The sequence below is a fragment of the Podarcis liolepis genome, assembly GCF_965112155.1.
Source record: "Podarcis liolepis genome assembly, chromosome: 6".
Classification (NCBI taxonomy): domain Eukaryota; kingdom Metazoa; phylum Chordata; class Lepidosauria; order Squamata; family Lacertidae; genus Podarcis; species Podarcis liolepis.
Genome location: NC_139559.1, coordinates 8,166,336 through 8,178,793, shown reverse-complemented (window position 1 = coordinate 8,178,793; position 12,458 = coordinate 8,166,336).

Here is a 12,458-nt window from a genome sequence, read left to right as displayed (position 1 = left end):
CAATGTCTTGCGAGTTCCTGCGGGGGGGTTTCCTCCCCCCCTTTTTCTAAGCCGCTAAGCCGCTTATCAGCTGATCCGATAAGCCGATAAACCGCTAAAAGCCGCTAATAGCGCTAATCCGCTAATCCGTCAATGGGCTTGCTTCGCAAGACGAAAAAACCGCTAGACGAAGAGAATCACGGAACGGATTCTTTTCGTCTTGCGAGGCACCACTGTATTATGTTCTAAAGTCAGTGCCCACCGGACAGCACAAGGCCTCCCATCCCTGGGCCCTACACAGGTGGAAGAACCCAAATCCAAACATTAGCCTGCTCACCTTACCAGGACAAGATCTAAAACCGTTCCACTGGTACACAGCAGCTGCTGATGCAACATGCTTCAACAATTTGGGCTCTTGACCTACTGGACAGCTCTTGCTGGCAATGCAGGACTCTGGTCCCAAAGCAGCAGCAATAATAATAATAATAATAATAATAATAATAATAATAATAATAATTCCCCGCCCATCTGGCTGGGTCTCCCCAGCCACTGGGCGGCTTCCAACAGAACACTAAAATAAAATAAACTATTAAACATTAAATGAATTTGCTGAACCAAATTTTTAAAAAGGGATACAAAAAAGGGAGGCGTGAGGAAGTCAGGAGAATAAGTTAACTAAAGATGAGAATTTAAAAAAGAGGGAGTTTTGTTTTTATGTGTTTTCTTTTTTCTTTTCTTTTTTCTTTTGTGTTTAATGTTTGTATTTTTGTATTTTGTGATTTTGTATTTTTCCATTTTTGTACTTTATTGATAAAACTTAATAAAATATTAATTAAAAAATAAATAAATAAACTATTAAACATTAAAAGCTTCTCTAAACAGGGCTGCCTTCAGATGTCTTCTAAAAGTCTGGTAGTTGTTCTTCTCTTTGACATCTGGTGGGAGGGCGTTCCACAGGGTGGGTGCCACTACCGAGAAGGCCCTCTGCCTGGTTCCCTGTAACTTGGCTTCTCGCAGTGAGGGAACTGCCAGAAGGCCCTCAGAGCTGGACCTCAGTGTCTGGGTAGGACGATGGGGGTGGAGACACTTCTTCAGGTATACAGGACCGAGGCCGTTTAGGGCTTTAAAGGTCAGCACCAACACTTTGAATTGTATTCAAATGGCAATGAAAAGAGTTTTCAGGAAAACTACATTTCCCTTGGTCTCCTGAGCCTGTGCATACTCTGACCGCATGTGCCAAGACAATGGAGAGGAAGGAGGAAAGATTCCCTCCTCTCACTGAACACCAACTTGCTGCTACCACCAACAATGAAAAGGAAGCAGGGAATGTGATTGTGGGGAAAATCTTTTGTCTATAGGGAAAGGATGTTGGAGACTGAAGGACAGGGCCAGCCCACCCATGAGACAAGATGAAACGGCTGCCTCAGGCGGCAAGAACCACTGAGGCAGCAGATCGAAATGTAAGTCATTCTTCCCCTCCATGTTCATGATGTATGTAGGTCTTCACTCACCCCTTCCTCCCTCGCAGAGAGGGGGAAGCACCATTTTGGGGTCTGCCTCAGGTGGCAAAATGTCTTGGGCAGGCCCTACGGGAGGATAACTGAGTGCTTAGAGAAATTGCCCACATTCTTCCCATCTTTCTTGGAAAAACTTATACTATTTCCAAACTAGGGAGCGCTTAGGAGAGCATGGCCATGTCTGTACCGAATAATAATAATTATTATTATTATTATTTATTTATACTCCGCCCATCTGTCTGGGCTTCCCCAGCCACTCTGGGCAGCTTCCAACCAAATATTAAAATACAGTAATACATCAAACATTAAAAGCCTCCCTAAACAGGGCTACCTTCAGACATCTTCTAAAAGTTTGGTAGTTGTTGTTCTCTTTGACATCTGGTTAGCTTGTTTTTGATATACTTTTTATTGATTTTTTTTCACAACAAAGAAGCAAAGCGTGTTCCAGTAAAAGGTATAAAAAGGAAAAGATAATTCTCCTTCGTTCCACAATCATCTTACGTTTCATATTACATTCACAGCAACAATTACAAGTTAATCGATATTTGCTGCTCTGTGATTACATAGTGAATAAGAAAGAGAATAGCAAACACAGTCCCTGGTTATCTTTCATCATTGTTAGTAAAATACTGAAATGAAAACCATTGAAATTTGGGAAAGGCATGAAATACAATATACATTTTATAAGAATGTTAGCATCACAAATTCCAAAGTCTTGCATAGCGAGATGGGAGAGGGAATGTTGCTTTCTTGTTTATTACACATACGTAATAAAATCATATCATTCTCCAACAAAGTGATATTTTTTTCACTTTTCCACACGTGACGCTTATTTTACATGTAAGTTCTTCTGCAAAGGTGAGTTGTCCCACCTTATAGACTGATAACCCACTGTAGACTTCTTTAGATGCTTCCAATGGTCTGAACAATGGTCAATCAAGTGATTTCTGGTTTGTGACAGCTTTTTGGAAAATGGGTTGTTGTTTTTCTTGGGGCTGATTTGAGATAGAAAGATGACCTTTTATATAAAGATAGATATAGATACAGATACAGATGATACAGATATAGATGATATAGATATAGAAGGAGTTTTGCTAGGGCACCTCCACCCATTCCCAGATCAAATAGCCCTTGAATATCCACCTCTGTACAAGATGAATAAACTCTCAAGGGACTCTCAAGTTAACTCTTCCCCCTTTAATCTCCAAAACAAACTTTTCCTTCTTTACCTTCCAGCCACTGCTCCTTGTCTACCCTTCCTCTGGGACCACAGACAGTTCGCTCCCTTCATTTATATTGCTACCTTGAAGATATTTTTAGATTGTGACCATGTTGCCCGAGTCTTCCTTTCCCCAGACTATATAAATTTAGCTCCCTTAGTCACTCTTGACTGACAAACATCTCGGTCGACCTTTCGGCGGGCATCTGTCTTCTATCCTCTGCCTTCTGCTTTGGTTCCCATAATCTGACAGGCCATGCCCCTGAAAAAATTAACATTGCTTATTGCACATATGAATCTTATTTTGTAGATAAGACCACCCATGTACAAAGTGTTTTGCATTACTAGCTTCATTAAAGTCACCTCTACAACAACCTGGCAGAGCAGGCCATTGCTGTTCTAATTTTTGCACACAAGGAAATTGAGTCTCAGGGCATATTGCTCCACAGACCTATTTCCTGGTTTGGATCCAGATTTATTTTTTTAAATATAATTTTAATTAGTTTTTTTAACATATCATTTTCAACAGTAATTAAACATACCTTTACATCTTATTCAAATTTTTGACTTCCATCAATCCTGTCTGAAAATTTCCCAATCTAATCTCTCAGTATGCATTTCTTATCATCCCTATTACATTTCAAACTCATAACCAATATCTCTATCTTTTTCTACTTTGTTAACATTTCATATATTTCTCCTTGCAAAACGTCTTGTAGTCCTACCAGCGTAATTTGTTGATTACAGTTGCTCTTCAAAGAATTCATATACTTCTTCCAATCTTCTGTAAATCTCTGGTCCCGCAGGTTTCGAATCCTTCCTGTCATTTTGTCCAATTCTGCATAGTCCATTAATTTCGTCTGCCATTCTTCTTTTGTCGGAATTTCTTCTTGTTTCCATTTCTGGGCTAATAATACTCTTGCCAGAGTTGTTGCATATAAAAACAATTTAACATCTTGCCTATTAATGTCCTGACCTATAATACCAAGTGAAAATGCTTCTGGTTTTTTCAAGAATGTGTATGTGGATTCATATATTCTAGACCTAAGCCTAGCATGCTAACTGCAGACTCTCTAGTCTTTACATGTGTTCAAAGCTTCTTCCACATTTTTCTATTTTACTACTGTAAAAAAAAAAAAAGAAGACATATATTTATGCATTTATCTATGCATCGGATCTAACCATGGTTTTTTCCCCGTTAAAATGCTTAAGGAGCTGTGCAAGAGGAGAAAGGAACCTGGAAATCGGCTACACACAGAAACAGAAACACAGCAAAATGCTGCAAAAAAAAATGTATTTTAAAAAACTTGAAGAGGATGGGTATCTTAGTGCCTCACAACACCTGTGTAATAAGAGAATGTCAAATGCTTTTTCAAAATAATAAGCCACTTCAGAATTGGACAGGATCAGCCCAACCTTCAGAGCTGTCACAGCCTCTGGAAATTCTCCACAGGAACTGCAGCTTCCAGAATCCCAAAGATGTCCTGCAACAGGGCACAAAACCTCAGCAGATGCATCCAGCTAGATTAGAAAATGCAAATGGTTTGAAGCTTTTATATGAATTTTCCCCTGCTTAACCTTGTGGAAGGTCTTCCTCGCCTTTCTTCTGGGCTCGATGAGACCAGCTCTCTGGTCAGAAGAATCGCAATGTAATTGACATATCCCTGCTTTGTCTGTTCTGAGAAGCATTCTGATTTGCCATGTTAATATTGCATGCACACAGCAATCGCTTTCCATCCCTGCTCCAACTCATTTTTACATACAAACACAAAGGGCACCTGCTGGTATGCTAAAAATACAACGGAAATGTCAATAATTGCTCTGGACACCTAGTTGTGCTTTGGCAATAGCGAGGCTCGCTCTTATCAGAAAGCAAGCCTTCCCCAACAATTTGCTGAGCTGCTATGGGATGTTCATGAATATTCCAAGTGCTGGAGTTGCTGGCAATGATGCTGCTCAGAGTTTGGAGAAGGAATAGAATGAAAATTGTTGGCATCCATCTGTCTCAAGAGACAACGGAAGAGTGTGCCATTGGGGATAAAGTCACACCATTGGAGAAACAAAATAAAAAAATTCCTTCCAGTAGCACCTTAGAGACCAACTAAGTTTGTTATGGTAGTGATGTATGGAAGTGAGAGCTGGACCATAAAGAAGGCTGATCACTGAAGAATTGATGCTTTTGAAGGAGGAGGAGACTCTTGAGAGTCCCATGGACTGCAAGAAGATCAAACTGATCCATTCTTAAGGAAATCAGCCCTGAGTGCTCACTGGAAGGACAGATCCTGAAGCTGAGGCTCCAATATTTCGGCCACATCATGAGAAGAGAAGACTCCCTGGAAAAGAGCCTGATGTTGGGGGAAATGGAGGACACAAGGAGAAGGGGACGACAGAGGACGAGATGGTTGGACAGTGTTGTCGAAGCTACGAATATGAGTTTGACCAAGCTGCAGGAGGCAGTGGAAGACAGGAGTGCCTGGCGAGCTCTGGTCCATGGGGTCATGAAGAGTCGGACACAACTAAATGACTAAACAACAACAAGAAGTTTGTTATTGGTATGAGCTTTTGTGTGCATGCACACTTCTTCAGACACACTGAAACAGAATCACCAGACCTTTATATATAATGAGAGGGTGGGGAGGGGTATTACTCAGAAGGTTGGTGGGAATGGGTGATTGGCTATGATTCTATGATTCTATGATAGGTGTGGTAAACCAGTTGACGACTGTTAACGACTGCAATTGTTCTTACAGGAAAAAGCAAGGGGTGAGATGGCAAAAAATACGATAGCTTTATCATGTATAATAAGAATAAGTTGTTTGTTAATAACTTATTACCAAACTTAAAACCATGGAGACACCTGGGCTAAATAGAGACATTGGATTCTTATCTCATGATACATGATAAAGCTACCATTGTTGCAGAAGACAATGGGCATTAATATGCTCTCTGTACAGGTGTGTATGTCAAAGAAAGACGATAAGTCAGCCTACATCCTCAGTGAGGCTGTAACACCACTGACATGAGATGTAATAAAATGCTTGATGCCACAATTCCCACACAATCTTGCTTCTGCTGACTCTGCTAATACATCGTATAGCGTGCACATGTCTTTCGGATGTGTGCCGAAGCTTTATACAGGACTCCACCAAGGGACCGTCCTGTCAAACTTCCCCTCCTTTGCCTGTTGTTGCTACTGTTGATGACAATAATTTTGTTATCCGTATATTTGTTGACGGCTGGTGGTTTAAGAAGAAGCCCCTTGGGCTATGCACCAGATCCAGCCAGATCCCAGATCCTGAACCAAACAGAGCTGATTCAAATTTCCCTGGAATTTGGCCAGAGCAGAAAGTATCGGTCCAGAGAGATCTGGTACTGTCTCCTTGGAAGGCATCACAGTTTGGATCTTCAGTTCCTGGATGAAGAACATGTGTGGGGATGTCAAAAGGAGCAGGAAGCTGCTGAGTTGGGGCAGTTGAGAGGAACTGGCTTTGCCAACCCTGCCATTGGGGCAGCGGCGTAGCGTGGGTTATCAGCACCCGGGGCAAGGCAAGTAATTTGCGCCCCCTAACCCGGGGCAAGGCAAGTAATTTGCGCCCCCTAACCCGGGGCAAGGCAAGTAATTTGCGCCCCCTAACACCTAACCATGGTCATTAATACGCCAAGACGCGTGTCTTTGGGCGTCGCGGCGCAGCCTTCTCGGTCTCCCTCCCCGGCCCGGCTAGTCCCGACGCGGCTTCTTTCTGGCGCGGGGAGGGGGCGGCTCTGGGGCCAGTGCGTCGGCCGGCCTCCGGCGCGGGTGGGGGGGCCCAGTCGGGGCGGGTGGGCGGTCTTGGCGCGCAGGCACTAGAGCGCCGCGGACTGCGCGCGTCCAGACAGAGACCCAAGCCTGGGCGGCGTGGTGCTTGGTGCCAGAGCCTCCGCCCGCAGCGCCCTGTCGGGAGACCCGGCCGGAAGGAGCCTCGAGCCGGCTGTCGGACGCCGTTGAAGCAGCCAGGGCGGCATGGCAGGCGGCGGCGGCTCCTCGGCGACTCCACGCGGCCAGCCCAGCACGCTGGCCGAGCCCTGCAGGCGAACGCTGCCCGTCGGTGAGGAGGGGCTGCCTGGCGCGCCCTCCGTGGCCCTGCCGCGCGGGGACCGCGGCGAGCGCTGAGAGCCGCTGCCAGCTACAGCCTGCGCCCGAGGCTCTTCGGCGACTCCGGAGGCAGCGAGCGCGCCCCCCCAGAAGTTGCGCCCGGTGCGGCTGGCACCCCTGGCACCCCCCACGCTACGCCACTGCATTGGGGCTCTAGGCCTTGAGAACATGAAGATCTTTTACAGATTGTTCTCTTTTGAAAGATAACTACATGAAAATGATGTATAGATGGTATGTAACACCAGTACAGATAAAAAAATGTATAAAACTGGGTTAAACATATGTTGGAAATGTAAAGAAAAGGAAGGGACCTTTTACCATATGTGGTGGGAATGCAGAGAAATTAAAAAATTTTGGGAAATGATATATAATGAGTTGAAGAAAATGTTTAAAATGACATTTGTAAAAAAAAAACAGAAGCATTTTTGTTAGGGAAAACAAAGAACTTATTTATGTATGCTACAACAGCGGCAAGAGTCTTAATAGCACAAGGATGGAAGAATGAGGAAACCACGACAAAATAACAGTGGCAAGAGAAATTGATGAACTGTGCAGAACTGATGAAATTGACATACAAATTGCAAGATAAGGACAACTGTGACTTTAAAGAAGAATGGGAACTTTTTACAAATTGCTTAAAAAGACAACAAAATGAACTGAACTCCTCGGCAGGTTTTGAATAAACATACACAAATTTTGTGATGGTTAAGATAGTAGATAGATAATACAAAGATGTGTACAATTTTACAATATGCAGAGAACAACATGAGTTGAGAAATCTCAGAGAGGAGCTTAGGGAAGTCTTGGGGGGGGGAGGGTTTGTTGGGGAGGGGGGAGGGGGAAGGTGGTTAATAATGAAGATGATTTGTTTTGATAATTTGTTATGTTGAAATTGTCAATAAAAAAATTATAAAAAAGAGAGAGAACATGAAGGACTACTGTATCAACGTTCATGAACTCTATCAAAGAAGGTTGGCAGGCCAATGGAGTTTTGGAAAAACAAGGAAGCACACCGCTAAAGATACTGCTTATTTATTTTCCTCTAGAGAACCCTAGAACTTGCAAAGCTGAAGTCGCGTCCCCATGCACTGCTTGGAATGAATGGCAGATGAACAACACCTTGCATGGTGTTTTTTCTTTATTTCTGACTATTTAAACTATCCCTCTATGCATTTTCCTTGGCACCACGTGCAGGAAGGTCCCTTCTAAAGGAATTTCAGCGGTCTGCTAAAGCCACTCCACCTGGCCTGGGCATTTTATTTTATTTTATTTTATTTTATTTTATTTTATTGGCACTGCCGGAGCAACCCGCCTTTGCCAATGGAAGGGCAGCGGGTGGATCAAATTGCCCCGACTCAGCACTGGCAGCAAACAGCCTCCCACTTCCAAACGCCTTATGAATTTTTTAGAGAAGGACCAAAGTGCCTTGCTGAGTCAGCCAATCAGAGGCAGCGGATTAGCGAGAGACGGATCTTAAATTATTAAGCAAGCACAGCTAGATGGGAGGTCGAGAGGGAGAGAGGGAGTTGCTCCTTTCACTGAACAGAAAGGCAGAAACACGGCCTGAGAGCCAGGAGGATGCAATAATTTTAGCGACTGGGCAGGCCAGAGACAAAATGTGTGGGAGGGAATCCGTTTCCCCTCCAGGTCATAAATTTTTATTGATTTTCACGATTTTTACAGATTTGCTTAAATTTCAATATATGCTTTTCTTGAAATTTTGACTTAACCACCCTCACTTCCATGAAAATTTTATCCCCACCTTTTACCTACAGCTTTGTAGAACACGCTTTTATCTAATGTAATTATTGTATTTATCTAATACAATACAATTATCTAGTACAATTTCGCTTATCATTGTTTTCATTCCACTGCTCATAATTTGAACCCTACCCACGTTTTCATTTGACTATAACAGTTCTTTAAACAGTCCAAAAAGGGTCTCCACTCTTCCATGCCCATTTTGTCTCTCTTCTCTCTTATTTTTGCTGTCAATTTTGCCATTTCTGAATAGCTCATTCACTTCTGAAGCCATTCCTCCTTGGTTAGTCCTTCTCTTCCTTTCCATTTCTGCATGTACAGGATACCGGCTGCTGTTGTTGCATGCATAAATAGTTTAACCATCTTTTCCAGGACCTCCATCCCTATTATCCTTAGGGTTCCCTTTGCTTTTGCTGTTCGGAAGTCCAATTCAATAACTGATATAAGAATCAAGGCTACAACCTTTGATTGGCAGGTCAACTAAATCAGGGTAGGGAACCATCTGCAGCTCAAAGGCCACATTCTCCTCTTGCAATTTTCTGGGGGACCACATGCTGACGGTGGGCTTTCAGGCCAAGGGAGCCAGCATTTGTCTGCAGACAACTTTCCAGGTCATGTAGTGGCCAGCAGGACTAAACCGCTTCTGGTGTAACGGGACACCGTAATGGAAACCAGAGTGCACAGAAACGCCGTTTACCTTCCTGATGCAGCAGTACCTATTTATCTACTTTCACTGGCCTGCTTTCGAGCTGCTAGGTTGGCAGAAGCAAGGACCGAGCAACAGGCGCTCACTCCGTCGCGGGGATTCGAACCACTGACCTTCCTATTGGCAAGCCCAAAAGGCTCAATGGTTTAGACCACAGCGCCACCCAATTCCCACTACCAGAATGCATAAACACATCCCCTACCCTATACCAAGCATTATTCGGAATAGCGGTTTGTACAACCCTCTGAAATTCAAAATAGCAACCATTAATTGCACTTTTAAAAAAACGCAATGTAAACTATTTTGTTTAATTAATTCAATGAAATTGGTGAAGTTCATCCAGTGATACCAGCTTTTCAAAGTCTGGTTGTCAATTTCACCTCCAATTTCCCCCTGCCACCTCCTTGCCTCTTTTTGCCCCGCCCCCAGGTAATCTAACCCCCTCACATGGGACATTACCACCCATTGTGTGATGGCCTGGGATTCGGACTCGGATGCTGAACCTGAGGGATCCCAGCCTGCACAGGATTCCCCGCCTCCAGAACCAGCTGAGCCGGGGCTGGGGCATGAGACTGAAGAGTCCTCACCTGTGCTGGGTCCTCAGGTGCAGGCATCAGCTGAGTCTGCTCTGGCTCCTGAGGTGATGGAGGACCCATTGCCTGCAGGTGCTCCACACTCAGCCCCGTCAGAGGAAGCTGAGGTTGCCTCTGGGTCCAGTAACCCTCCAGCCTCTCCTGAGCTACAGAAGCTCAGGGCAGAGAGGCGGAGGGAACTAAGTTCCTGCAGGAGGAGTGCTCGCCTCCAGGCCAGGAGAGGCGAGTCACCAGAGGATCGGGGCCTCCCCATGCCTCGGGGCAGATAAAAGCCCGCCAGCCCCAGTCCCAAGTTGCAGGAGCAACATTGTTGGTTGCTAGTTCCTGCCTGAACCCTGTCCTGCTTTCCTGCCTGAGCTCCTGACCCGCCCTGGCTCCCTGCTTGCAAGCCTGTTCCTGACTTCACCCAACTCCCTGCCCTGCACCCAGCTGCAGCTACTATGGACTGCCTCCACATTGCACCTTCGACCATGGACCCGACTTGGACCTTGCCTCTCGGGTAACCCATGAGACCAGCACACATTGCCCCTAGACCATGGATAGGCCAACTAAAGCCCGGGGGCCGCATCCGGCCCAATCGCCTTCTAAATCCGGCCCACGGATGGTCTGGGAATCAGCTTGTTTTTACATGAGTGGAATGTGTCCTTTTATTGAAAATGCATCTCTGGGTTATTTGTGGGGCATAGGAATTCATTCATTTCCCTCCAAAAAATATAGTCCGGTCCCCCACAAGATCTGAGGGACAGTGGACCGACCCCCTGCTGGAAAAGTTTGCTGACCCCTGCCCTAGACTCTGTGTTTAGACCCTGGTAGCATGTCTTCTTTAACACCACACCTGGGATTTCTGCATCCACAGTGTCTGTACACCTACTGACTCCAGATCGGTCCTGTCGTTAAGGAGCATTTCCAAGTCCAGGAAGGAAAAGAGGACCAGGGTGACAGCAGTGCTGGCATCAGCAGTCCTCAGAGGGCACTGGGCATTGTTCATTAATGGTGGCAATGTCACTCCCTGCTGAGTGTCCCCAATGGAAGGTACCATTGACACTGGAGATGCAAAACAGTTTGGTGCAAAGAGCACCACGTAAGCCCTGCTCCCCCAGGAAAAGAATGACTTACAAGGTGATGCAGTAAATCCAAGGTTAATTACTCTAGGATGACAACCTTCACTGCTCAGTGATTTGATTCAAAGCAGGACACCCATAACCCGTCTTCTGCAAGGGCAGTGATCTTGGAGCACGGTTTCCTTAGCCCTGGTCAATGCCCACCCTGCTGAAGAAGTAGAAGAGTTTGGATTTGATATCCCGCTTTATCACTACCCTAAGGAGTCTCAAAGCGGCTAACAATCTCCTTTCCCTTCCTCCCCCACAACAAACACTCTGTGAGGTGAGTGAGGCTGAGAGACTTCAGAGAAGTGTGACTGGCCCAAGGTCACCCAGCAGCTGCAGGTGGAGGAGCGGAGACGCGAACCCGGTTCCCCAGATTAGGGGTCCACCGCTCTTAACCACTACACCACACTGGCTCTCTGCTGAAGGAAGGCAGGGGGCTTGGAGAACCAGGATTGTATCTAATGTTGCATGAGCAGAATTCCCCTTGGGCAATGGGACTTCCTATTCCTCTCCCTGCATGTTCCCCCCAAATCCACTTACCCTACGGAGAAGTTTTTGAGGGTGCACAGCGTGGGTTGCCTTCAGAGGATGGGCGATTCTGTTGACAAGCAGAATAGCAGCAATGGATACAACTCTTGGGTGTTAAAATGCTCCACCGTGAGGATTGCAAGCAAAAACAACCTACAGGTTTTTCCCCGTCATCAATGTATTTGTGGGGGAAAGCCAGAAATTTGGTTGGTTGATAGATTTACCAATGCTGGGGGTTTTGTCTTTTGTTTTAGTAAAAGTAAGCAGCATAATTAAGGGACGCGGGTGGTGCTGTTGGTTAAACCGCAGAGCCTAGGACTTGCCGATCAGAAGGTCAGCGGTTCGAATCCCCATGACGGGGTGAGCTCCCGTTGCTCAGTCCCTGCTCCTGCCAACCTAGCAGTTCGAAAGCACGTCAAAGTGCAAGTAGATAAATAGGTACCACTCTGGCAGGAAGGTAAACGGTGTTTCCGTGCGCTGCTCTGGTTCGCCAGAAGCGGCTTAGTCATGCTGGTCACATGACCCGGAAGCTGTACGCCGGCTCCCTCAGCCAATAAAGTGAGATGCGTGCCACAACCCCAGAGTCGGCCACAAATGGACCTAATGGTCAGGGGTCCCTTTACCTTTACATTTAAGCAGCATAATTAAGATCCAGGATGCTGAGCTCAGCCTCCCAAATCCTCTCCTGCTCATGTTGCTCACTTCCTGTTCGCTGCCATTTCCCCCTGCAACTTTTGCATCCTTGCAGAGTTTTGCCCTGCTCGCCATGCTGTTTAGCATCTATCTGAAACCACTAGGATCTGTCAACAGGAGATTTAGAGTGAGGTGTCGCCACTGTGAATAACGCCCAGCTTTATCTCTCAGCTCCGTCTGAATCAGGAGAGGCAATTGAGGTGTTGACTGGTGCTTGAAGGCAA